This window comes from Pongo abelii, chromosome 8, assembly GCF_028885655.2.
Source record: "Pongo abelii isolate AG06213 chromosome 8, NHGRI_mPonAbe1-v2.0_pri, whole genome shotgun sequence".
NCBI lineage: Eukaryota > Metazoa > Chordata > Mammalia > Primates > Hominidae > Pongo > Pongo abelii.
Window position 1 is genome coordinate 104797667 of NC_071993.2, and position 27207 is coordinate 104824873.

A 27207-nucleotide genomic window follows, 5' to 3' on the forward strand; every position below is an offset into this window, starting at 1 on the left:
CTTCCTTTGCTTACAAGCCTCCAGGGACTCCCCTTTCATGCAAGGGAAAAGCCACAATCCTTGTGACAGTCTTCAGGCCCTGCCTGACTTGATTTACTCCTTAGCATACTCCCTGTGTTCCCATGCTGCTCCCTTCCTGTCACTCTGCTCTAGCTGCTGGCCTCTTTGCCGTGCCTGGAACTTGCTAGAGTACTCCTGCCTCAGGGCCTTTGCACTTGCTGCTCCTGCACCTGGAATGCTCCTCCCCAGGTGTCCACATGGCTTGCCCTGTCTAGCCTCCTTCAGGTCTTCAATTGCATGTCACTTTTTTTTTTTTTCAGACAAGGTCCTGTTCTGTCACCCAGGCTGGAGTGCAATGGTGCAATAATGGCTCACTGCAGCCTCAACCTCCTGGGCTCAAGCGATCCTCCCGTGTTGGCTTCTTGAATAGCTGGGACCACAGGTATGTGCCACCATGCCCAGCTAGTCTTTTAAAATTTTTTGTAGACATAGAGTCTCACCATGTTGCCTAGGCTGGTTTCAAACTCCTGGGCTCAAGCAATCCTCCTGCCTTGTCCCCCCAAAATGTTGGGATTACTGGCGTGAACTACCAATGCCCGGCCACGTCACCTCTTTAGTGAGGTCTCTGGTTGTGCTGCCTAAAATTGCAAACTGCCCCCTGGCCTTTGCCAGCACCTCGCCCCCCTCCCCATCTTTCCTCCCTCCTCCCCATCTTTCCTCTTCCACTTACAGGAAAGTGTTGTATTTCTTCTGAGTGTTGATCGCCTTCTAGTTTATTAGGTATTTGTGTTGTATTGCTTGTCACTCCCATTAGAACATAATGAGAGCAGGGCCTTTTGCCTGTCTTTTGCCCCATGGTAGCTCCAGCGTCTAGCTCAGAATTGGTGCTCAGCAATATGTTATTATTTTTTATATGATCTCTGGAGGATAGATTGGGCCAGCACCCCCTGCTGGTGTGGCTGGGCCATGACCAGGGTCCTTTAAGCTTGCTGTGCTTCTTTGGAAAGGCGTTTCCTGCACCCCTCCTGTCTCTTCCACAGGAGCCCAGGAGCTGCAGGATTCCTGCTGACAGCCTTTCCCACCCGCAGGCATCCTGCTGATTTCAAAATGCAGCCCCTCTGCTGGCACTGGGCTCCCTCCCTGCCAGAAGCTCAGTGAGCATCGCGGGAGGATGGCTGGCAGCCTGTGTGCCATCTTATTCCGGAGGAATTTCCCCAGTTCCCAAAGCAGTCCAGTGCCTGGGGGCCCTGGAGCCTGGGTGGCCTGATTTAGATCCTGGGAGCAGGGCCCCCCTTCAGTCTTCCCTAGCCAGCTGAAACTCCTTCTGCCAGAGAGGCCTTCTCTCTAAAGGCTCTCTGGCCTTGTGCATTTCTGCCCCAGGGAGCTGTTCTTTCTAGATCACTGGGCTGCACCCAAGTGTTGGAGTAAGGTACCGCAGTCACTCAGTCACTGCTGCACCAAGCTCCTCTTTCTTTAGGCACACCTCCTGGAGCACCTGCAGGTGTCTCTCAGACCCCCTCCCCTCCCAATAGTCCCAGCCTCATCCCCTGTCAAACCTTGTTGGCCCATGTCCGTTTGCTTATTGCCTGGCCTGTTGGAGTGACTGACAGTCCGATACCTTCTCCATTTATTGTGTCCCTCTGGGACCTTCAGGAGACAACAGTGCTTTCATTCAGAGGAGTGGCAGATGGAATTGCAGGCTGGCAGTGGTGGGATTTTGGAATAGGCTGGCCTCCAGTCTCTGGATTCCCACTAGAGGAGTGGAGACTCCCTGGAAAGAGGACAAGATCAGGTGTCAGATAGACCGGAGTTGGAATCCTGACTTTCCTACTTGGATGTGTCCTCTTGGGCAAGTTCCTTCCCCATCTGTAGAATGGGTGTAGCAGAGGTACCACTCCTCCCAGGATGGCTGGGGGGACTAAGTGAAATGATGGATATAAGGCCCTTGGCTTGGGGCCTGCCACAGAGTAAGGGTCAACAAATGGGAGTGGTTTCCTGCTGCACCAGGATGTGGGTCAGGTCTTCTCCTTGCCGAGTGCTGAGCCATCAATGGTACCCAGCTATCCCAGGGCTATCTGAAGCAATGCAGGAGCCAGCTGGTCCCCTGGAACCTGCCCTAGGCATGGGCAAAGGCTCCTCCTTCTGGGATCCAGCATCTCTCTGGCTGTGGCTCTCCATGCAGAACCTGTTTCTCCCACCGTGCTCTTTCTGTCTGGGCAGTCAGGGCTGATGAAGCTGGCCACCCTGGAGCCATAGGGAAGTCTCTGCCTGTTGTGTTTGGTAGATCCTCTGACACTCGGTGACTTCAATTTCACAGACCTCTCGAGGATCCTGATTTCCTGCTCTGTTTGTAAAATGACTCAAATGACGGACAGAAACCCAGACACACATTAACAGCCGGAATGCAGGAGAATTTGCAAATCTCAGGGTGTCAGGCCTGGGAGAGCCCTGAGGGTCATGAGGCCCACCTGCCTCTGTCAATGATGGAGAGCCCGAGGTCCAGAGAGGGCCTGTTACCTGTCACAGGTCACACAGCTTGTAAAGGACTGAGCTAGGGTTCGAACCTGGATTTCCAGACTCCCCATCCAGTGCTCTCTCCACTGCACCCCACCAGCTTGAACAGTGTGCTGGGGACCCCACAGGGAGCCCCACTTTCATTTCCTGCCTCCATGTCTTGACCCACATCCCCATACCAGATCAGGTAGAAAGTCACAGGGAGCAACTCACAGCGTGGGGATTGGTGAGGATCAGGATGGTCTCTAATTCCAAATGGGCCGGTTACAAGAACTTGCTGACTGCCTCCTCTCCACGCCTCTGTCCATACTTTTTCTGTAGTCTGGACTGCTCTCCTCCCAACTCTGCTGGTCAAAATAGCCTTCTCACACCTCCCAGGTCCTATACCTCCCAGCTCCCATACCTCCCAGATCCCACCCCTCCCTGGTCCCACCCCTCCCAGGTCCCACACCTCCCGGATCCCACACCTCCCATGTCCCACCCCTCCCAGGTCCCACACCTCCCGGATCCCCCACCTCCCAGGTCCCACACCTCCCAGATCCCACACCTCCCAGGTCCCTCTCCTCCTGGATCCCACACCTCCCATGTCCCACCCCTCCCAGGTCCCACACCTCCTGGATCCCACCCCTTCCGGGTCCCACCCCTCCCAGGTCCCACACCTCCCGAGAAGCTTTGTGCAGAAAAGGAAGGACTGTGTACTGTTCCTTTGTGCCCCATATAGCACTTTGTTTATGCTGCTTTTATCACATGGTTTCTTATGTTTTCATTGTCGGCTGAAGGAAATGCCCCTTTCCTGCTTTCATTCTAAGACATTTGAGAGCCAAGTCAGTTTCAGAGGCTGCAAGACAGGGAGCCAGGAATCACCTGTGTCCCGACCAGAGCACTCAGGGGGAGGAGCTTCTCTGCTGCTGAGGCTTGGCTGGCCTGGCTTCCTCCCACCTGGCCAGACTCTCATCTTCCCTCAGTTTGTGGGAAGTGAGTCCATTCATCTCTGAAACACTCTTAACAGACACTTATAAACTAGACATCGGGTCCTTCTATAAATCTGTTCTGGCACAGATGCTTACAAAAAAACACTCATCTCTCCAGTAGGGTCCTGAGGCCATATGGCCTTGTGCCCACAGTGCCAGTAAAAGGCTGGAGTTTGGTTGGTTTCCCCTGCCTAGAAAATAAAGGAAAGGAAGATGTGGCACCTGCCTAACCAGCCTCTCCTGCTGAGGGTTTCCAGTTCTCAGAAATCTCACATTGTTATGAGCTATGATGTCTGAGCTGGGGCCTGCTATCACCTGCACCTCCCAGGCAGCTCCTGCAGGAAGTTGGACCTCAGAGCCAATCAAAGCCTTGGGATTCCAGGGATCTGCCTGTATCCTCCTTCTAGCATGGACCAGAGATCCTAGCAAAATCCAATGAGTGGCTCCATGCAGATTTTGTAGCTGACGCTTAATGCCTTCTTCCTGTATACCCGGCAGTGTGACACGAGCTTATATGTTATCACATTTAATCATCCCGATAGCCTTATAGCACAGGTAGTATTGTCACCATTTCATAGATGCAGAAATTGAGGCCCTGGGATGTTGAGCTGTGTGTCCAAGGTCACACATAGCTAGAAGGCTGCCAGCTGGGACTGGAATCCAGCTCTTGCTGACCAGAAAGGCTGTGCGAATGACCATTGCCCCACCCTGCCATCAGATCACCTCTGCCCCCTAACACCTGATCCCAGCTTTCTAGAATAAGGCCAGTGTACTTGTAGAGTCTCCAGGCTTGGCTTAACATGGGCTTAAATGCCATCAGGGTGGAACTCCACTCCTTCCATTAAGAAACTGCTGTCCAACCTCAGAGCTTTCGCTGGGAGAAAATGGTTCCTGCCACTAGGCCTAAAATTCCCAGGGATTCATCTCATGCCATTTTGCATAATTATACCCTCTCATGTTATCCCCAATACTTCCCCTCCCTCAAAGGCCTTCACACCCCTTGGAGCCTTGCATGCAATTATCCTATTTTGCTTAACTTGGCAAAGCCCAGAGTGTGGGTCTTTTCATCTGTTATAATTATTCCATTTCCCTTGTTCCTGCATTCTTTCAGATATTTCATCTCTGAACACCCTCCAATTGCAGGGTACCCTCTGGAACAGTGGTTGCCAGGAGCCCAGTGCTGCAGTTAGGAAAGATCTCATTAGGAGCAGATGGAGGGAGGGAACATCCCCACTGGGCAGGGGTTGCCCAAGCTGCCAGTAACAATGCCATCTGGAGGGTCTTACCTCCTCCCTTCCTGGGCTTCCAGGGCTGCCCAGATGCTAGTCTGAAGGCAGAAGGAGCTTACCAATTGCTCTCCTGGGCATGGAGGGTGTGGGTAGACCCCTCTCTGAGCAGGGACATGGGTCTGAGTCTGTCTACATGTCTCTCATCTCAGCCTTCTTTCACTACTCTAGTTCAGCTGTTCATTTATTTAACAAACATTTGTCAAAGACCTGCCATATGCCAGACCTAGAGCTGGGCAGTGGGGATGCCATGGTAAATAGAGGCATGCATTCCCTGCCCTCAGGGGACATATGTTCCAGTGCATGGGAAAGACAGTAAGCAAGCAAAGCAGCTGATGCATATGGACAGTTGAGGCACAAGGAGGGCAAATGGCAGAGTCCAGGGAAGGAGAGTAACAAGGGGTCTCGCTGAAGTGGGGTGGTCAAGAGGGTCCTCTGAGCAGGTGGCATTGAAGCTGAGACCTGAAGATGGGAGAGACCCTGCTAGGGAAAGATGTGGGAGGTCGGTTTCTGGAAGAGGTGACAGGATACGCAAAGCCTTGGGCAGGAGAGGTTTGGCTGAGTGGAAGGATGGATGGGAGGGCAGTGGGCATGAGCTGAGGCTGGAGGGCTGGCAGCCCAGACTGGGAAGAGGTTACATGTGATTGCAAGTACCCGCCTCTCCCACTCACTTGCTGTGTGGCATAAGCAAGTCACTAAACTTAGGTCTTCTCTTTGGTAAAATGGAGAAGGAAGGTCAGGCACGGTGGCTCATGCCTATAATCTCAGCAATTTGGGAGGCTGGGGCAGGAGGATCACTTGAGGCCAGGAGTTTAAGACTAGCCTGAGCAACATAGCAAGAACCTGTCTCTATGGAAAATAAAAAAAAAAATTAGCTGGGCGCAGTGATGTGAGCCTGTAGTCCAAGGTACTCAGGAGGCTGAAGTGGGAGGATCAGGGCTTGAGCCTGGGAGTTCCAGGGTGTAGTGAGCTATGATGCGCACTCCAGCCTGGGTGACAGTGTGAGACCCTATCTCTTAAAAATAAATGGAGATGGTAATTCCCCCTCCTAAACATGTCAGGAGGCTTCAATGGGAAGCCAGGCTGTTCCAGGCCCAGGGCAAGCCTGCATGCAGGGAGCAATTCTTTTCTTTTTTTCACCCCTAGTTCCTTAAGGAAAAACATCCTAATGTCTTGGCTGTCTCTCTCCATCCCACTCCTGTCCACCGTCCTTTCCCTCCCAAATGTGAGGTTCTCCCCATTCTAACTGACACCCAGGCAGAACTGGCCAGACTTTAGCCATAACACGTCCAGTTGTCTCAACTCCATGTTGTCTGAGCTCTGCCGGTCCCAGATGGTGACACAAAAGGCAGGGCTTCTGCCCCCATGGTGGGCTCACAGGTGCACCTTCATCTCACTTGCATTCTCTCTCCTTTTTAATCTTCAAATTGTTTTAATTAGTTATTCAGTGGGTATGAAAGAATATTTCTGGCATCTTCGTAAAGTATAAAGAATGAGAACACAGCGAACACCTGTGTACCCACCGCTCAATTTAAGGAGAGTGTTTCTTTCCCATTTGGATTTCTGTGTCTGCGTCTCCCCAAGTTTGCCTAGAGCTAATCGCTTTCTTGAATTTTGTGTTTATCTTTTTATTTCTTTTCTTTATAGTTTTGCACTTATGTTTATATACCCAAGTAACATATTGTTTTAGTTTCTGCATGCTTTGGAACTTTATGTAAATATAAACGCAACCACACTGTATGTATCTTTCCTTTGCCTTTTTTGTTCAACCTGCTTTTTCTTTTTTTTTTGGTAACTTTTTTGTTGTTGTAACTTTTTTGTTGTTGTTGTTGTTGAGATGGAGTTTCGCTCTTGTCCCCCAGGTTGGAGTGCAATGGCTCGATCTTGGCTCACTTGAATCTCCCTAGTTCAAGCAGTTCTCCTGCTTCAGCCTCCTGAGTAGCTGGGATTACACGCGCCTGCCACCATGCCCGGCTAATTTTTGTATTTTTAGTAGAGATGGGGTTTCACCAAGTTGGTCAGGCTTGTCTCAAAGTCCTGACCTCAAGTGATCTGCCCACCTCGGCCTCCCAAAGTGCTGGGATTACAGGCATGAGCCACTGCGCCCGGCCGGTTACTGTTACATAGTTATTCTATTATGGGAGTAGATAATGATTTAATTATTCATTTTCTGACCTAAGGCTGTTTGGGGTTGTTTTCAGGTTTTTTTCTTTCACAATGCTGCTGAGAACATTTCGGTTCTTAGCTGGACCCACAGATGCAATGGTGTCGATCTAGGAGTGGAATTGCTGGGTTATGGAGTAAGGCTAAATTGTTCTCCAAAGCGGCTGTACCTGCTGATACTCCCGTCGGCAGTATAGAAGTATTCCTGTTGATCCACAGCCTTCCCAGCCCATGCTTGGTGTCTTTTTAAGTTTTGTTGATTTAGAGGGTGGTATCTCATTGTGGTCCCCCTCAGTGTTCCAGTGCATTCTTCAAAGCAGCCACTTTTTGTCCTTGCCAAGGTTAAGGTTACTCTCTCCTCTTCAGAGTCTGTTTCCAGGCCCACCCTCTACCCTTCTTGATTATGGCAGAAAAGGATGCAGCCTTCCTTCTCTCTCAAGCCTGGGCTCTTTTCTCTCTAATGTAGAAGCCTACTTCTCCCCTTCATCCCCATCATCTCCAGTGTCCCCATATTTATGATTTCCAGATTTCATAAATGAGTAGTGTGGTAGGTAGTGTTGGTCACATATCCAATCTCTGGCTATGTTCAACCTCTTCTTCCTTGCCTTCCTCTTCCTACAGAGTCTGAAAATGCTGGATAGCTTCCTGGCTGCCCTTGCAACTAGACGTGGCCATGGGACCCAGTTCTGGTCAATACGATACAGAAGCATGTTTACTGGGAGGCTTCTGAGAAAGATTTATCTCCCTGAAAAAAGGAAGTAGGTTCTCCCTCCTTCTGCCTGCCATGGATGTTTATATATGAGAACATGATGTTTGGAGCTGCAGCAGCCACCTTGCAACTCTGGGCAGTAAGTCTGAGGACAAGAAGCCAATGTGCTCAGGATGTGGAGAAAGGATGAGAAAGGCCTGGATTCTTAGGGACACTGGGGGCCAGTGAGTTCATTCTGGAACTTCCACCCTATAGACTGCTTGTTATGTTAGTCAGATGTCTTTATTGCTCAAATGATGTTCATAGGATAATCTATTTGCAGCTCCAAAATCCTGACTTTGGCCTTTGTAGCGATTTCTCTGTCTTGCTTTTTCTGTCATCCTGTTCACTGACTCTTTTTGTACTCCAAATCGCACTCTCTAAAGACTCAGTAATGTAATTCCTGCCAATCCAGTTCCTCCTGAACTTTCTATAATACCTGACACTGTTCATCCACCTTCTGGAGGGCTTTTCCCTCCTGGGCTTCTGTGATGCTCCAGGGTCCAGGATCTCCAGCTGCCATCGTCTTTTTCTCCTTACACTGACTTCTTCTCTCCATGAGCTACTTTTGCTGAACACCTGCTACAGACCAGGAGCTGAACATGGTTCTTTCCAGAGGTCATTTTACTCCCTACAAAACTCCTGTGACTTCGGTATTATAATTTCCACTTCACAGATGTGGAGCCTAAGCTCAGAGATGGTAATTAACTCATCTACAGTGATGGAGTTAGTAAGTGACACAGCTGGGATTTGAACTGAGGTATCTTCAACTTCAATTACACCATCTTGCCCAAGGCTAGACAGCCAGTCTCTTCCTTTTTAACCCTCTCCTGAGGTCAAATGACACATTCTTATTGTATTAGGCCATTCTTGCATTGCTATAATAAAATACCTGAGACACGGCCTGGCACAGTGGCTTGTGCCTGTAATCTCAGTACTTTGGAAGGCCGAGGAGGGCAGATTGCCTGAGTCCAGTAGTTCAAGACCAGCCTGGGCAACATGGTGAAACCCTGTCTCTACAAAAAATACAAAAATTAGGCAGGTGTGGTGGCTTGTGTCTGTGGTCCCAGCTATTCAGGAGACTGAGGTGGGAGAATCATTTGTTCCTGGGAGGTTGAGGCTGCAATGAACCATGATAGCACCACTGCACTCTAGCCTGGGTGACAGAATGAGAACCTGTCTTAAAAAAATACCCGAGACTGGGTAATTTATAAAGAAAAGAGGTTTAATTGGCTCACAGTTCCTCAGGCTCTATAGGAAGCATGGTGCTTGCATCTGCTCGGCTTCTGGTGAAGCCTCAGGGAGCTTTCAATCATGGTGGAAGGCAAAAGGGGAACAGGAATGTCACATAGGTGCCATACACTTTTAGACAGACAGATCTTGCAAGAACTCACTCACTATTGTGAGGACAGCACCAAGAGGATGATGCCAAACCATTCATGGAAATCCACCCCCATGGTCGAGTCACCTCCCACCAGGCTGCACCTCCAATACTGGAGATTACAATTCAACATGAGATTTGGATGGGGACAAATATACAAACAATATCACTCATTGCATCAATTCTATAGAGCCCTCCCAAGTTCTTCCCACAGTCTTTTTTTTTTTTTTTGAGATGGAGTCTCGCTCCGTGGCCCAGGCTGGAGTGGAGTGGCACGATCTTGGCTCACTGCAAGCTCTGCCTCCTGGGTTCACGCCATTCTCCTGCCTCAGCCTCCCGAGTAGCTGGGACTACAGGCCCCTGCCACCACACCTGGCTAATTTTTTCTATTTTTTAGTAGAGATGGGGTTTCACCCTGTTATCCAGGATGGTCTCGATCTCCTGACCTCGTGATCCACTCACCTTGGCCTCCCAAAGTGCTGGGATTACAGGCATGAGCCACCGCGCCTGGCCCCCACAGTCTTACATGATCCCTTCAGTCCTGAAAAACCACGAATGTTTCTCCTCTCCCCTTACATCTGCCATGTGTAATTCTCACCTGGTCTGCCTTTGTGGTTTCTGACCACAGCATCTTCCAGCCATGGAGATGGATGGGTTGTCCTTCATTCTTTGTCCACCCCTCCCTTCTCCATCTCATATACTCAGTCAGAAGCAGCAGCCCTGGGTGACCCCGCTGAAAATGTTTCTCGCATCCGTACCTTTGTCCTCACTCCTAGGCCATGCCCCATGCCCCACCACCTGGTCCTTCCCCTTCTTATCCACCCCCGAGACTGCTTCCAGATGGATGGTTCCAATACATTGCTTCCTGATGCCCTCACATGCTCCCATTGCATATATGGTCCAGTCCTGGCTTTCATGGCCCTTCATGATTTGGCTCCGGCATTGGTTCTTGACAGAGTAGTTTAAAACCACCAGCATGGGCTGCTGTTTCCAGACATACCTTCCCCTTTCTTAACTTCCAGCTGCCCACTCTCCACCCCCACACTGTCTGGCATCTTCCTTCCCTAAGCATAAAACACCTCATCTTTCAATACCCACCTCTAGTCCTATGGGTGAGGGGAAGACTTCTGTTACTAGACTGCTGGGATCTCTCCCTGCTCAGCTTTCCTATAACTCTTGCTGTCTCTATAGGTCCCTGAGGCACCTGTTAGATGCTCACTGTGTCATGGTGTCTAAGCCAGATTTCCCAGACAAGACCATAAAGTTCTTTATGATTGGAACCATGCCTCTCCCTATCTCAACCTTGGGGAACTGAATGGAGATGTTCCATTTCCTGTAAGTCAACTCACCTGCCTGTATAAATATTAACTGAGCATCTACTATGTTCCAGGTTCTATTCTAGGCCCTGGGAATGCAGTTGAGGAGACAAACTTCCTGCCTTCAGGAGTTTATGGTGTAATAGGGAAGACAAACAAATAAATTGTAGAAAGTATGACTTATTATGGGGAAAGTATAGGGTGCTCGTAATAGGGGTGCACATCACCAAGGCCAAAGTGACAGGAAAGCCTTCATCCCAAGGAAGGAAATTGTAAATCGAGACTAGAAGAGATTTAGTCAGGTGAAGAGGCAGGTGAAGAGCAAGGAACGTTCCAGGTAGAGCACATGTGAAAGCTTGGAAGTGAGAGAGCACAGCACATTTGAGAGAGTGGAAAATCAGTCTACTCTGGCTGTGGCTGGCATGGAGTGTGTGTGGAAGAGAAGTGGTGAGAAGGGCTGGGGGTGGTGGTGTGTGGGGGCCAGATGGGCTGGACCCAGGAGAGAGAGGAGTCCTGGGTGTTGTGGTCTTGGTGAGGAGGGATGGCACTTTTTTTTTTTTTTTTTGAGGTGGAGTCTGGCTTTTTCGCCCAGGCTGGAGTGCGGTGGCACGATCTCGGCTCACTGCAACCTCCCCCTCCTGGGTTCAAGCGATTCTCCTGCCTCAGCCTCCTGAGTAGCTGGGACTACACGTGCACACCACCACACCCGGCTACTTTTTGTATTTTTGATAGACATGGGGTTTCACCATGTTGGCCAGGCTAGTCTGGACCCCTAGCCTCAAGTGATCCATCTGCCTCGGCCTCCCAAAGTGCTGGGATTATAGGCGTGAGCCACCGTGCCTGACCCTAGCACTTTTTGGCCAGGATAGCTTTAGGTCCAGGGGAGTATCAGGAGCCCAGCAGGAGGAATAGATGACGTGGAGGCAGGGAATGGTGAAATGGCTGCTAGAACTCAGAAGACTATGGAAATGTTCCAATTGCCGGAACTTGCCCTGTGACCTGGGTAATGGTCAGGAATTCCAAAACCTCTAAGGAGTTTACCAGGCAAAACATGGTAAGATAGAAACCATGAGCGAGGTGTCTAGAAAGTCCTGTGTTTGGGAGTGGGATGGTTCAAGAAAGGCTTCCTGGCCCTGATGGACTTCAAGATGCGTCTGCAACGTGGGACTGATAGTGCTGGGCATCGGTGTGGTGAGAATGGTGTTCTCTCCTTCCCGCCAGTGCCCAGAACAGTACCTGGAACATAGGAGGTGCTCAATCTTAGCCTGTGGCTAAGGGCTTCTGGCTCTGGGGCTTCTGGTGGCCCAGTTACCCCTGGGACCTCTGGTTCTCTTTTCCACAGCAGCAACTGACCTTGGAAGAGTGAGGTTGGCAAAGGCCATTTCCTCATCATTCATGTCCTTCCCAGTCTCTACCAAGCTAAGTAAATAGCTACTTTCTTTCCAAGGTAATTGGACCAATTTGTGCAAACATGGAAAGCCAATAAGTGGGTCTGAACTGAAGTCTTTATCTATTATGGCACCACCCCTATTGTCTAGAAATTTGTATCATCTACAAAATAAAATTTTCATTTATACACCCTCCCATAGAACAAATCAGATATAAAATGATTGATTCTAACAGTATCTCAAAGAAGCTCCCTTTCCAGAGAACTCTGCTTTAATCAATTCAACCAATATTTATTGAACCAGACATTATTCTAGGCATTTGGGATACATCAGTGAACATAGCAAAGATCCTTACCCAAGCTTGCAATTTAGCAGGCAAGACAAACAGAAGACATAATAAGTAAATTATACAGTTTGCTAGAAAAGGTGATGAGTGCTACAGAAAAGGATTAGAAGGGGGACTAAACAGAGAGTTCTCTTTTCCACAAGCCAACCTACCTGAGTGGGAAGGAGGATGGGAAGGACGGGAGGGAAGGAAGAGATAGGACACAACTTCTGTGTTTTACTGCCCGCATAAGCCTTTGTCCCTGGTTGGAATTTTAAACTAATTGCGTGTATTACTTTGATAAAAATTAAGTTTAAATAGTGACATAACTATATTGGGAGGGTAGGGCAGCGGTGTGACCCAAGTTCTCTTCTGTCACTGAAGAAAACAGGACAGTTTCTAAAGTGAATAAATCATAGAAGTACAGGTATATAGGTCAGGCGTGGTGGCTCACACCTGTAATCACAGCACTTTGGGAGGCCGAGGCAGGCAGATCACTTTAGGTCAGGAGTTCGAGACCAGCCTGGCCAACATGGTGAAACTCTGTCTCTAATAAAAATACACAAATTAGCCAGGCTTGGTGGCACACACCTGTAATCCCAGCCACTAGGGAGGCTGAGGCAGGGGAATCACTTGAACCCAGGAGGCGGAGGTTGCAGTGAGCCAAGATCACACCACCACACTCCAGCCTAGGCGACAGAGTGAGACTCTGTCTCAAAAACAAACAAACAAACAAACAAACAAACAGAAACCACGAAAAGAGTGAAAAGTCATTTCTTCTAGAGGAAAGAAGACAGAGTGGGAAGGCTCAGGACAGAGCTAGTGGGGGACTCTTGCCTTTTTAAAATAAGTCTTGTTGTATGTTTGGGTTTTTAAAATCATAGGCATGTGTTACTTTAATGATTAGAAGAAAATCTGCTGAGCCCTTGAGGGGCTCCATGGTGATGGGAGGTGCCTTTGGGACTTCTGCAGGGAGTGGAGGGTGGTAGAGCAAGCAAGTTCTGCCTCATTTCATCCAAATCCACTTTCTTTTATTTGTTTTATGTATCTGACTTTCATGCGAGACTTTGAACAAAGGGTTCTGCAACTAAAATTGGTTTGAACTCTGTGATCCCTTTTGGCTCTCGTAATTAATGATGCTTTATAAGCACCTGTTACCCTTTGTGCTCATGTCTATTTACTTCCTGAAATAATTTCCTTAATTTAGCCAGAAGCCTTGCAATCTGCCCCCAGTTGGCTATGGTTTGAAATGATTGGTGAGTTTGCTGCCAGTTTGCTTGGTGTAAAAGTGAGACCTTGCAGTCAGTCATTCCTGATTGCTACTTCAGAGGGCCTCTGGAGCCACTGTTAGAACAAAGGTCCAGTGGGCATTCTGTCTGGCCTCCAGCACAGTGGCTATTGTAACAACAGGTAAACATTTTGGCCAATAATTCCCCAATGTCATCTCAGTATCTGCAGTCTCTCCTGTGCAGCTGTGAATCTGCTTATAGAATCTACTTATAGAACCTTGCCTCCCACTCCACTTCCTGGAGATGGGGGAGAGAGAGAGAGAGACAGAGACAGAGAGAGAGAGAGAGAGAGACAGAGAGAGAGAGAGACTGTGAATGAAGTTAGGAAAGGGAGGGAGGGAGGCAACTCCCCTTTAGCTTAGTCACCTCCTAGTGACTCCACTTCCAAACATGTGTCATAGTCGGCCTGCCCTTGTTCTATTTTTAGGGCAGGTCCACTCCATTCATGTTTCTGGGGCCTCTGCAGTTGTTGCTGTGTCTACCTGGCAGCTGCTTTCTTGAATTTGAGGTTCCAGAGGTTCTGTGTTTCCAGGCACCTTTCATGCACCCTTGCCTTTGCACACTGTTTTTCATCTGGTGTCTGGGGATCTGACACTAATCCCTGAAGGCCAATCTCAAATGCCATGTAGTTAATAAAACCTTTCTGGGCCCCCAACTCTGGAGAATCTGTCTCCACCTTAGCACTTATCACAGACCCTGGCCATCACTTGATTACATTTTGGTGTCCTTGGGGGGTTGGAAACATCCCATGGTCATTTCTCTGAGGCATACAGTGGGTGCCTAATAACTACTTGCCGAGTGAAATGAAGCATGTTTGCCAATATCTCTTCTATGCTTTAGGAAATCCCACTGGGCCTGGAAGAAATGTCAGTGTGGGAAGATCTCTCTCAAGGTATCACCGTAAATCTTTTCCTGTTTTCCTCTTGAAAGACAAGATTTGGAAGAGTCAGGTAACATCTAGAGAAAGCCTCTAATATTTGGATGAATTCTATCTGGGGAGGGAGAATTATTGCCACCATTTTACAGATCAGCAATCAGAGGCTCAGAGAGATTGAGACTTGCTAATGATTACGTAGTAAATAGCAGAGCCAGAGGTTGAAACCTATGTCATCTGACTCCAGGGACGCCGTTTCCTACCACACACTTCCTAGTAGTCTCCGCAATGTGCTATGAGATGACATTGTTTAAGACTTTCCAGACCACAATTTCCCCCTCAAGCATTCATGCAACTGTTTTCCATCCAGACCCAAGTGCTGAGAATTTCCTTGTCTCCCCTGCTTTTTCTTCATCTCCCTGAGGTTTGCTAGCTCTTTCCCTGGCTTCTCTGCCGTCTGCAAGAGTTCGTTTTTCTCTCATCTCTTTCCAGATATTATGATTTCCAAATCTTTCAGTTGGTTTCTTTTTCCGGCTGTGGTCCTTTATTGGGAGGCTTTCCAATGCAGCCGCAGATTGGAGGATGATAACGCTGAATGTTAGTGGATCTTCTTTGATGTTATTTTGTGGGTGAACTCATTAATTTATGATAAAAAACATCAAAGAGCTAGGCTCTTGCATAGGACTGGATTGTCCCAAGGCAGCTGGATAATAATGATTAGTCAGATTAAATCTCAAAGAGCTCTCTGTCTCAAATATAGGAGTTAAAGTCCAGATGACTGCATTTGGGAACATCCCATCCTTTAGCATCTCATCACAGCCTTGAGTCAGCACAACATGGAATGCTGCCCACTCTGAATGTGGGTCTCTCTCTGTGGCTTCCACTTTGAGGCCTCTAAGACTTGAGGTCTGTCGAGATTGTTACAACCCTGGAGGCAATGTAGGGGAAATGGGGTGAGGCTGTGAAAGCCTCTTTCCCATCAGAGGAGCTAGATATTAAAAGGGATCATTTGTCCTTGCATGAGTGATCTCAAAGCTCTCTATAGACTCTAGTCCTGTGACATCAATGGGGAGAACTCTCTCTGGGCTACACGGGGAAGTGCCAGCTCCATGCTTGGCACGGAGCAAACTTTCTATAGGTACTGGTTGAAAGATGGACCAAGCTTTCTAGAGGTAATGGTTGAATGATGTGTGAAAAGCCGTTGGCTAGTTGAAGGGGAGCAGGAGTGGAGCTCAGATTTTTCTTTATGTGACAAAACCTCCTAACCAGCTCCCATCTGTGGCCGTTTACTGTGTTTCTTTTGCCTCTGTGGGAAATTGGCTGTGCTCCTCTCCCAAGCCATCCCCTCTCTGTTCGCCCTGCGTCCCATTCTCTGCTGGCCTGTTAAGGGCTTGTTCCTGCAATTAACCCTCTCTTTTCTGAACCATCAGTGTTTCCCTCTCTACTAGATGATTCCTGTCAGCAGACAAACATGCCTTAATGTCTTCCCTCTTGAAAGGAACCTCCCTTGCTTCCATGTCTCCCTCAGAACCCCATGCTAGTCTTTGCTTCCCTTTGCAGCAGAAAGAATTGTCTACACTCTCAGTACCTCTCCTTTCTCTCCTCCATGCTAACTCTCAAACCCACTTTAATCAGGATCTTATCCCTGCACCACTAAAATGGCTCTTGTCGAGGTCGCTGGCGAACCTTCTTGCTGCCAAGTCCAGTGGTCATTCCTCAGTCCTCATCTTATTCCACCTGTGAGCAGCATTCAACATGGCAGGCAAGGCTCTCTTTCCAGCCTTCTTTGCTTGGCTCCAGGACACCATCCTCTCTTGAGTCTCCTCCTACTTCACTGGCCCCTCTTCTCAGTCTTTTGTCTTCCAGCCTGTCAGTGACCAAGTGTCCTGAATCAGTTCTTGGACAGTTTTTCTAGCTATGCCTACTCCCTCGATGATGTCTCTAGTCCCATGGTTTTAAATGCTATCCACATACTGAAGGGTCCTGAAGTTATATCTCCAGCTCCTCCTCCTCCCTTATAATTTACTTATAACATGCACATCAAACTTCAAACCTAAGTGAACAAAACACAACCAAAATGCTGTGTTCCCCATCCCTTCAGGCCTGCTCAGTCCCTAGTCTTCCCCTCTCAGTAGATGGCCACTCCTTTCTTCTGATGGCTCGGATCTCAAGACTTAGACTCATCTTTGACTATCTCTTATTTATTTATTTATTTTGAGACAGAGTCTTTCTCTGTCTAGGCTGGAGTGCAGTGGCACAATCTCGGCTCACTGCAACCTCCACCTCCTGGGTTCAAGTGATTCTCCTCCCTCAGTCTCCTGAGTAGCTGGGTCTACAGGTGTGTGCCACCATGCCTGGCTAATTTTTGTATTTTTAGTAGAGTCAGGGTTTTGCCATGTTGGGTCAGGCTGGTCTTGAACACCTGATCTCAAGTGATCCACCCGCCTTGGCCTCCTAAAGTGCTGAGATTACAGGCATGAGCCACCATGCCCGGCCTGCCTTCTTTATACCACACATCCAATCCATCAGAAAATCCTCTCAGCATTACTTTCAAATTATATCTAGAATCTGGCCACTTCTTCCCATCTCTACTGCTACTACCAAATTCTAAGCCACCACCACATCTTCTAAGCCTGGGCTGCTCTAACAATCTCCTAATTGGTTTCGCAGCTTCTAGCCTTGCCTCCCCTCTGACATCCAGTGGAATCTTTCAAAAACTGTAATTAGATGATGTCACACCCCTATGCTAAACCTTCTTAAGCTTGCCATCTTACTTTATGAGTAGAATCTGAAGTCTTTATCAGGGCCTACAAGACCCTGGAAGACCTGATTCCTGCTACCTCTCTGAGCTCAACTCCCAACTCTCTTCCCCTTGCTCACCTCAGGTCTAGCTACACTGGTCTTCCAGATATTCTTTGTTTTTATTATTATTATTTTTGGGGACAGATTCTCACACTGTCGCCCAGGATGGAGCGCAGTGGTGTAATCTCGGCTCACTGCAACCTCCGCCTACCAGGTTCAAGTGATTTTCCAGCCTCACCCTCCCGAGTAGCTGGGATTACAGGCAGCCACCACCACACCTGGTTAATTTTTGTATTTTTAGTAGAGATGGGCTTTTGCCATGTTGGCCAGTCTGTTCTTGAACTCCTGTCCTCAAGTGATCCACCTGCCTTGGATTCCCAAAGTGCTGGGATACAGGTGTAAGCCACTGCGCCCAGCCTCCTGCTATTCTTTGAACATACCAAGCCCAGTCCTGTGTCAGGGCCCTTGGATTCTGTCCTCTCTGCCTTGTCACTCTTCCTCAAGGTATCTATATGTCTAGTTCTCTCTCTTCCTTCAGGGCTCTACCCAAATTTCACCTTATCAAAAAAAGTATTCCCTGACTATTCTTTCTAAAATAAGCCCTCTCTATCACTATCTCCTTACCATATCTTCTTCCTAGCAGTGGTCACACTTTTTTTCCTAGCAGTGATCAAAACTTGACATATTTTACACATATTTGCTTATGTCATGGATTGTTACCCCCATTACTATATAAGTTCAATAAGGACAGAGGCTTTGCATTTTTAGTCATGACTGTATCCCACGTTCCTAGAAGAGTGCCTGATACAGAGTAGGTGTTCAACAAATGGATGTTGAATGAATGGATTTGTGGAATGGCCTTATCCAGATATCTAATCATCAGGTGAAGAGAATGGTTTCTAGAAGGTTGTCTAATTGATGTGATAAAAATCAAGTGGGAGGAACTGTGAAATGTACATGGAGATCATCAGATTATGTGTTCTTTTATTACCAGTGACCACTGCAGGATTCATAGATATTCTGTTTGGTCCTTTATGCCAAATCCTATGCCAAACTATAAGGTAGAATGAGACACCTGCCTTTAACTTCTTTAGCATGTCACTTACACTCTGGGACTCAGTGTTTTCATCTGCAAAATAGGCAGCTGGAGATGTGGTCATTGCTCTGCTATTCTATGGTCTACCAGATGCTAGAGGGAGGCAATACAGTTAGGAGGATCAACCACACAGGCTCTGGAGCTTGACTGCCCATGTCTGAATCCTGTCTCCATTCCCCACAAACCTTATGACCTTGGGCAACTTACTCAGTTCCCTCATTTATAAAGTGGGAATAATAAAAAAATCACAAGAACACAACTCAAAGAGTAATTGTGAGGATTACGTAAGATCATACATGTAAAATGTGTAGCATATGGGCTGGCACATGGTAAGTGCTCACTAAGTGTTAGCTATTAAAAATGAAAAGTTCTGGGGGAATTTTTGAGGGGTCATCGCTATTAATGCGTTTTAGGGATGACAAACTGTTCTAGAATATTAGATGATATGGGAATTTTAAAAGCATGATAATTGGCTGGGTGCGGTGGCTCATGCCTGTAATCCTGGCATTTTGGGAGGCCAAGGTGGGTGGATCACCTGAGCTCAGGAGTTTGAGACCAGCCTGGCCAACATGGCGAAGCCCTGTCTCTACTAAAAATACAAAAATTAGCTGGGTATGGTGGTGCACGCCTGTAGTCCCAGCTACTTGGGAGGCTGAAAATCACTTGAACCCAGGAGGCAGAGGTTGTAGTCAGCTGAGATGGCGCCATTGCATTCCAGCCTAGGTGATAGAGCAAGACCCTATCTCAATAAAATAAAATAAAATAAAATAAAATACAATACAATAAAATAAAGCATGAGAATGGTGTTGTGCCTAGTTGGGATAATGCTTTTCTTCTTGGGAGATGCATGGTGAATTGAAGTACTTACAGATAAAATCTCATTGAAGTACTTACAGATAAAACCTCACGATGTCTGTCACCTTATTATTATTATTATTATTATTATTTTTGAGATGGAGTCTCGCTCTGTCACCCAGGCTGGAGTGCAGTGGTGCAATCTTGGCTCACTGCAAGCTCCGCCTCCTGGGTTCACACCATTCTCCTGCCTCAGTCTCCGAAGTAGCTGGGACTACAGGTGCCCACCACCATGCCTGGTTAATTTTTCTGTATTTTTTAGTGGAGACAGGGTTTCACCGTATTAGCCAGGATGGTCTCGATCTCCTGACCTCATGATCCGCCCACCTTGGCCTCCCATAGTGCTGGGATTACAGGCGTGAGCCACTGCGCCTGGCCACGATGTCTGTCACCTTCTAATAATCTAGGCGAATATATCTCTGTTTTCATATCTATCAGTAAAGCAAATGTGGCAAAAAGCAATTGTTGGAGCTAGGTAGATGGCATAGTTTATTGTACTATTCTTTCAACATTTCGGTATGTTTAAAAATTTCAAAATAAAAGGTTGGAGAAAAAACAAAAGGTCCTAGAAACAGTTTAGTGAAATCCAACACTAATATTTTACAGAAAGAGAACCATAAGCTCAGAAAACAAGACAGTTTCTCGAGGTTATACAGCTGGAAAAGCCTGGGCCAGAACCCAGGTCTCCTGGCTGCCAGGTTCTCCCTGTGTATGGGCTTCAGACTCTCAGGCAGCAGTGAGCTTCAGACTCTCAGGCAGCAGTGAGCTGCAGAGGAGCACACTCCACCACCCCTCAAAGAGACCAAGGGGTATTATGGGTGTGTAAAAAGGCACTTGTGTTGGTGTTTCCTTTTTTTATGTTTATTTTATTTATTTATTTTTTTTTTGAGACAGAGTTTCGCTCTTGTCGCCTAGGCTGGAGTGCAATGGTGTGATCTCAGCTCACTGTAACCTTTGCCTCCCGGGTTCAAGCAATTCTCCTTCTTCAGCCTCCTGAGTACCTGGGACTACAGGCGGGTGCCACCATGCCTGGCTAATTTTTTTTTGTATTTTTGGTAGAGATGGGGTTTCACCATGTTGGCCAGGCTGGTCTTGAACTCCTGACCTCAGGTGATCCACCTGCCTCGGCCTCCCAAAGTGCTGGGATTACGGGCATGAGCCACTGCACCCGGCCTTATTTTTAATTTTTTAAGAGACAGGCTCTTGCTCTATTGCCCAGGCTGGAGTACAGTGGCACAATCATGGCTAGCTGCAGCTTTGAACTCTTGGATTCAAGTGATTCTCCTGCCTTAACCTTCTGAGTAGCTGGGACTACAGGCACACATGACAACGCCCGGCTAATGTTTTCATTTTTTGTGCAGACAGGGTCTTGCCCAGGCTGGTCTTGAACTCCTGGGCTCAAACAATCTTCCCACCTCAGCCTCCCAAAGTGTTGGGATTACAGGTGTGAGCCACTGCGCCTGGTCTCCTTTTTATTAAACAAATAGATCATATAGTTGGAATTTATGATGTCAAAAGTGCGAAGGTGGCACCAGAGCCAGACCTGCCATCCTTGGAGAGTGAGCATACCGGTTTGGCACCATCTGCTTGTGGTTTTTGAGTGGTGGTGGTAATGGTGGTGCGTGTATGTAAACTCGGGTTGCAGAGGAGAGAGAGAAGAGTAAAGGGTGGGGACCAGGTCCAGGAAGAGCAGCAAGGAGAGATTTGCTTCAATTCTGGAGCTCCCTGAAAGAAGGGACCCCAGGCTATGGCTGTGAACGAAATGTGGGCACGTATTTAAAGAAAGGAAATGATTCTCTGCGGTCGGCAGGATCTTTGTCTAGCTAGTGGGGTTCCAGGAAGTGCAAAGGAGAGGGGAAAAGAGGGGCCGTCCGTGCAAGCCTGGCTGTGTGTATATGGGGGGAGCACACAGAGAGGAAAAGGGAGAGAAAGAAAAGAAATTATTCTAAAGAGGAAGCTGGGGGCGGGGTGGGGGAGGGGTAGAGCCGGGGCACTGGGGGTGGCTGGAAAGGTAGAGAGGCCTCACCTGGGGGCCTGCGAGCGGCTCGGGAGCGGTCAGCCTTCCCAGGCTGAAGCGTCTTGCCCCGGAAAAATTCCTGCCCCACTCTCCTTCAGGCTGGATGTCCCGGGGGCCACGGCAGCGAGCGCAGAGCTCCGGGGCTCTCACGAGGGGGAGGGCAGGAAGGGGAGGCGGGGCCTCGCGCGGGGCGGTAGCCGAGCCTGTGGCCCGGGCGGGGCTCCTCTCCGGCGGCGCCGGAGTCTGGGGGCCGCGGCTTCCCCCTCCCGGCCAGCGGCGGCTCCTGGCCCCTCCTCCCCCGGCCGCCCCCATCCCCGCCGCCGCCGCCGCCGCCGCCGCCAAAGCTAAACCCGGCCGTTGCCTGCAGGAGCCGCGGGAGCGGGCGATCGGGCCGTGAGGAGCCTCGGGCGCGGCCTCGCCTCCCGGGCCCGGCGCCTGCCTCAGCACCGCGGACAGCGCCGCGCCCCTTGCCTGGACCCAGCCGCCCGCCCGCCCCCGGCCCACCTGCGCCCGGGCCCGCGGAGCCCGCATCAGCACTGCGGACAGCGCCCCGGGCCCCAGCTCGCCGCCACCGCCCACCTGCTCCCGGGGTCAGCACCGCGGACAGCCCCCCTCGCCCGGCCCCGCGACAGCCTCCGAGCGCCCCCGGATCATGGCCACCGAGGTAGGGGTGAGCGCCCCACCCGCAGGCAGTGCCCGATTGCCGAGGGACCAAATGCCCTAGGGGCGGACTGGGCAGGAGGGGGAGGCGGGAGTTGGGGGTGGGATGGGGTGATTCCCCGGGTCAGGTCTGGAGGGAGGAGATAGGGTCTTAGTGAGGGCTCATCTCCCCCTTGCGTGTCAATCTTCCTCTCGCCCCACCTGAGCCCCCAAGCTGTCCGCGACACTTGTTGTCATTAGTGCCAGGGTTGCTTCAGGGCCCCAGGCTGGGATTTCCCCTTCCCTGGACTTCACAAGTCCTGAAACCGCTTTCCTAGAGGGTTGGAGACGCGTGTGTGCGCGTGTGTGAGGGGAGGGAAGGCGGCTGTCCGCTGTTGCTATGCAGTCAGCTTCTGAACCCAAAAGCTTGGCTAAGGGATGACAGACTTACCTCTACATCCGCATTTCCTTTGCGGGAGGGAGGGGACAAAGATCCTCAGGCAGAGAACCCAAACGGTTGGTCTCCACTTTTGCATATCACCCTTCTTGCTTTTTTTTTTTACCCCATTCGAGCTTTTTTTTTTTTTTTTTTTTTTTTTTCGTCCCAGGGTGTCCAAATTTCCCCTCCATCTGGTGGGAGGTTCTGCCTTCTTCAAGGTGCACTGATAGGTGTGTCACCTTCAAGCACTTGAAGGCTGAACCAAGGGGCCTGTTAGCTAAGGGCAGAATCTTGGTATAATGCTCGAGGTCAGGGATCCCCCCCTCTACCCCTAGGGATTGCCCTTCTCCCCCCTCATTTCAGGAGGGAGATTGGGCTCTTTATGTTCCCACTTTATACATGATAAAGGTGAGGTGTGGAAAACGAAAGGACTAATTTGCTACTCCACACAGCATGTCAGCAGCAGAGCTGAAAGTTTTTGCCTTTGAATTTTTGGAGCAAAACTCAGGACATCAGGGTCTCCCCAGTTCTGATGTTGACTTCCTTTGTGGTGTCTCCCCATTTCCAATCCAGCTGGCATACCCTGGGGGAGCGCAGAGGCCTGTGAATTATTCAATGCAGTGCTTCTGGGCATCCTGGTGAGCAGTGTGACATTAATACCAAGTGTGGCTGCTGTTATTCCACTCAAGTTTCCACCACAGAACAAGGTGCTGTTGCTTGGCATTGCTTGGCGTTCTGACAAGGCACAAGGTTAGCTAGGCGGAGAGCTTGCCCCTCAGGACTCGGTGTGAGGGCAAGCCCTGGGCAGACCCTGGGAGCTTGGTTTCTAGAGTAGAGGAACACAGAGTACTCACAAAGCACCAAAGACATGGAGGACAGAAGGAAGAACAAAGGGAGAAACCAAGGAGTTGGTTACCTTCCAGATAGGGCTGCCAGACTGCAGCAGAGGCTGCTGTGTTGGACAGAAAAGGGGAACTTCAGCTACATGGGCATGGCTGGGCCAGCAGCGTGGGCAGAGAAGGCAGCTGCCTCTGCGATGTGATCTGACAGGCCCATCTGTCCCAGCATGTCTGCCGTGGCCCACAGATTCCAACCAGCAGGCTCCTATCTCTAGGTCAAGACAGCGTTTCCAGGAGGCTGCTGTGAGACATGCATGACTCTTCCCTGGGAGGGGCTCTGCTCATAACGCCTCTGAGAATATTGCGCTTTCCTGTGTACAAAGCACTATGGCATGAGTGATCTCTTTCAAGCCTCAGAGCAGCCCTATGAAGTGGGTAAGGATGGTGTTATTATGCCCAATTAACAGATGAGACAACTAAGGTTCAGAAACTTGCCTGGTCCCTGTGAAGGAGCCAAAGAAGGCATCATTATCCCATTTTACAGATGATGGAACTGAAGTGCTGAGACTTATTCAGGAAAATATGGCTAAAACGTGGCAGGGATGGGATAAGAACTTGAGTCTTCTGCCTCTTTGGCCAGCGCTTTTTTTCCCTGCATCCAATTAGCCTATTGTGTCACCTGATAGAGAGGAGGGCCCTCCAGGTCTTGATGTGAAGCTTTGGTGGAGAGAGGGATGCAAAGGAAGTCATGAGGGGCTGGAGTGTGGAGACTCAGGCCCCCTGCTTGGCCTGGCTGGGTTGGTTTGAGGGCAGAGGGACAGAGGAAAGTCCCGGAGTGATGGGGAGCTGAGGACAAACATTCCTCACTTCACAATTTGGCCTTGAGTGGACTCTGATGGCAGAAATGAGGCAGGAAGCCTTAGCTCTGCCAGGGCACAGGACATGCACATATTCTGGGCTGTGGGGTGAGTCATTCTCCTGAGGCTGTTTTTACTATTAGAATTGAGTTGAGATTACCAGGATAAACTTGTTGGGAGAGGGAAAACATCGCTTTAAGTTCCCATGATTATTCTCTTAGGATTCTCAATAGGAACTCCTCAGCTCTAGGAGAAGCTGTATTGAGAGAAGGAGAGAGGGAGAGGAAGGGGGTGGGGAGAGGGACAGAGAGGGAGGGGTGAGGGACAGGGAAGAAATTCACGGGTGGAAACTGGGTCTTTTCTGTTCCCTAATTTCTGTTTAGGAGTTAGCATTAGGGGAGAGGTGTCTGTAAGGAACTCAGATGAGGGATGGAGCCTCCTGAGCGATACAGTGACCTCATTTGGAAAGCTGCAATGAGCCCATTTTCTGAGCAGCAAACCTCTACGAATGTGTGTCACTGGGAGCAGGGTCTGCCCTGGGAAATAGTCCAGATGGCCAAGGACAACTGAGAAGTGCCTGGCTGGGAGGGGCTTCTCCAAGTGGTGGGGTTTGGCCTCTAAGAGATTTTTAAATGCATCCAAGTAGCGTTATTCAAGCAGGGTGTTTGGAGGTTTGATCTTTGAGGCATGGAATTAATGACCAGTAGACATTGGGTCAGGCTTGAGCACTGGTACAATCTGAGAAGAAAGGCGGCCTTGTGGCTGGTGTTTTATCCTTAGGCCTGACCTGGCTGTCTGTGATTCATGTTCCTCACTCCTCCTTCACACCCCAGCCAGGAAGCAGAGTGCTGGCATCAGCGAAACCTCCTGATTCTCGATACCTCACATGCATCCTATGGAATGAGATGGTTTTTAATGAGGATGAAGATGGGGCCAGGGGGGCACTCCTGTTGGACTTGGGCAGACTGGACCAGGGGCTCATTTGCACTCTAGAGCTCGTTCCTCTGCACCCCAGCTAGTTGACTGTCAGGTGAACAGGAGCCAAATATGTGACCTGTGGTACCCACTCTCCAGGCAGCCTCCCCCTCCTTCTCACACTGCGGTTTGAAAATTGGTCCCATGGGTCTCACCACTGATTTTCTTCCTTATGAAATGCTTCTTGGCCCTGTCTTCACTCTGCTGCCAGTGAGCCAGGGGTGGCAATGGGAGAGAGGGGCAGGGTTGAGGAAGGTGAGAAGTGGAGAGAGGCTCAGGTCTCTGGGTCAGTTAAGAACCCCCTGGGAGATGCCCAGGGGAAACACAGAAACTGCAGCTTCAGAGAGAGGTGTGCACATATTTTGGTATCCTCTGGTAGGATTTCAGAGCATCGTGGATCTCTGCTGAAAACCCCACCAGCTTGCTGAAAGCTTAGTAGCTGGCCAGTGGCCTGGAGCCTGGCTTAGCTCTTGCCCAAGGGGCCCCAGCCATGGGATTCTTCATTTAGAGGTCTTAAACTAGCAGCTGTAGAAATGAGTCTGGTCCATGGGTGTGCCTTACTTAGTCTGTTGAGTGCTTATACATTTTAAAAATGTATTGGAAATATTCAAAAATCAGGATATTTGATGTTAAAAAGATCTAGATTTCTGGCTTCTTTTGAGACACCAGAAGTGCTGGCAACCTGGGTATATATTCCCACATGGCAATAGTCATCTGCCTCCTTGAGATGGGGCACCAGTTTTCTAATTAGCCCCAGGCCCCACCTGGCCCACTTATTGCTCAGCCCCTGTAAACATTTGCATTCATAATCCCTGATAAAACCTCTAGAATGTCAGAGCTGAAAGGGGCTTGAGCAATGATGTAGTTCCAGTTTCTTCATTTCCAGTTGAAGAAATGGAGGTCCAGAGAAGGGAAGACTTTCCCAGGGCCACGTGGCCCAGGGTCAGGTCTGCTGCTCCCAGGTCAGTGGGCCATCTTTCCACCAGGGCTTCCTGGCACTTCACACTCAAGCCACCATGAATGGAGAAAACCAGGAGGCCCTCCCTTGCCCTAAATCCTGCTCTTTACCAACTTCCGATGAGTCTGTAATATATGTACTCTATGTAGGTCTGGGAGACTAAGGCTCTGCCATATAAAATGTGTCTGATATCATCCTTTAGCAACTCCTCAAGAGTTGCTCCTCCACAAACACTCTCCAGGGAGAGAAGCAGATCTCTGGTCACCCAGAGCCTGGATAGTAGTCTAAGGCTCAGGATATTGTTGGTGCCGAAAAGGGTGTTGACCTATCCCACTCTGGCTACTTGAGAACCTGTGGATCAAAGCCAAGAGGAAATGGGAATTTATTATGTAAGGTAGCACCCCCAAATCTTAATGTATTAATAGCTTAATACAATAGAAGTTTGTATCCTGCTCAGTGAAGTTCCAGGTAAGTGTTCCCGATCAACAGGGATTCCAGGCAGTGATTCCAGGCAGTGATTCAGTGATTCAGGGACCGAGGCTCTTCCCAACTTGTGGTGTTGCTATCTTCAACACAGGGCTCCACCAGCCTCCATGAAAGGGGAAAGAGCAGGGAGGAATGGTACATCTTTATGAGTCAAGCCTACACATGGCATTCGTCACTTCCTCTCACATTCTACTCAGTCATAGGGACACACCTAACTGCAAGGGAGGCTGGGAATTAATACAGCTGTATGCCTAGGAGGAAGAAGAAATGGCTTGGGTCAGTAGCTAGCCAGTTGCTAGAGACACACGCCTTCAGGACAGCACACAAATATGTGTGTACACATGTGTGCATTCAGGCACAGATTTAACACAATCCCTATAAAATTAGCAACATCATTTTTCACAGTATTGGAAAAAACAATGCTAAAAAAAGAAAAAACAATGCTAAAGTTCACATGGAACAAAAAGGGAACCTGAATAGCCAAAGCAATCCTATGAAAAGAACAAATCCAGAGGCATCACATTGCCTGACATCAAATTATACTAAAAGGCTATAGTAACCAAAACAGCAGGTTTTGTATGGGTCAGAGGAGAGGAAGCTGAGTCCATATCAGAATGGTTTCTTCCCTTTATTTCCATTCTCACCACTGCTTTTCTCACCACCTCTTTAGTTTTTTCCATGGACTATTAGAAAGAGAATCATCCCTCCAACTGGCCCCTCACCCCAGTCTTGTCCACTTCCCACAAAACTGCTAGAATGAGCCTTCTAGGGGTAGGGGAGTCCGTCCTCAGGATTGACTGACTTTTGTAAGTTGGTTTTAGAGGGGCAGAGGAAGGCCATAGACTTGTTCTTTACTCTTCAAAATACAACATTATAAAACCTTAACCAGAGCAGACACGTTAACAATTAACTTATTTATATTACCAAAGCATTCCTTATTTCTCTGAGTTATCGTAGGTTCCTAGTAGATATCAAGGGGATTTCCTCAA

At 49.0% G+C, this 27207-nt stretch overlaps 1 long non-coding RNA gene across 1 annotated transcript; it reads right to left on the minus strand.

Moving 5' to 3' along the window:
- Positions 1-1613: 1613 nt before the first annotated feature.
- Positions 1614-21298, minus strand: LOC100937665 (uncharacterized). Its single transcript, XR_008510581.2, has 3 exons — positions 21035-21298; positions 2728-2858; positions 1614-1771 (listed from the first exon to the last, which is right to left on the minus strand). It is a non-coding gene; the product is annotated as an uncharacterized LOC100937665 (long non-coding RNA).
- Positions 21299-27207: the final 5909 nt, after the last annotated feature.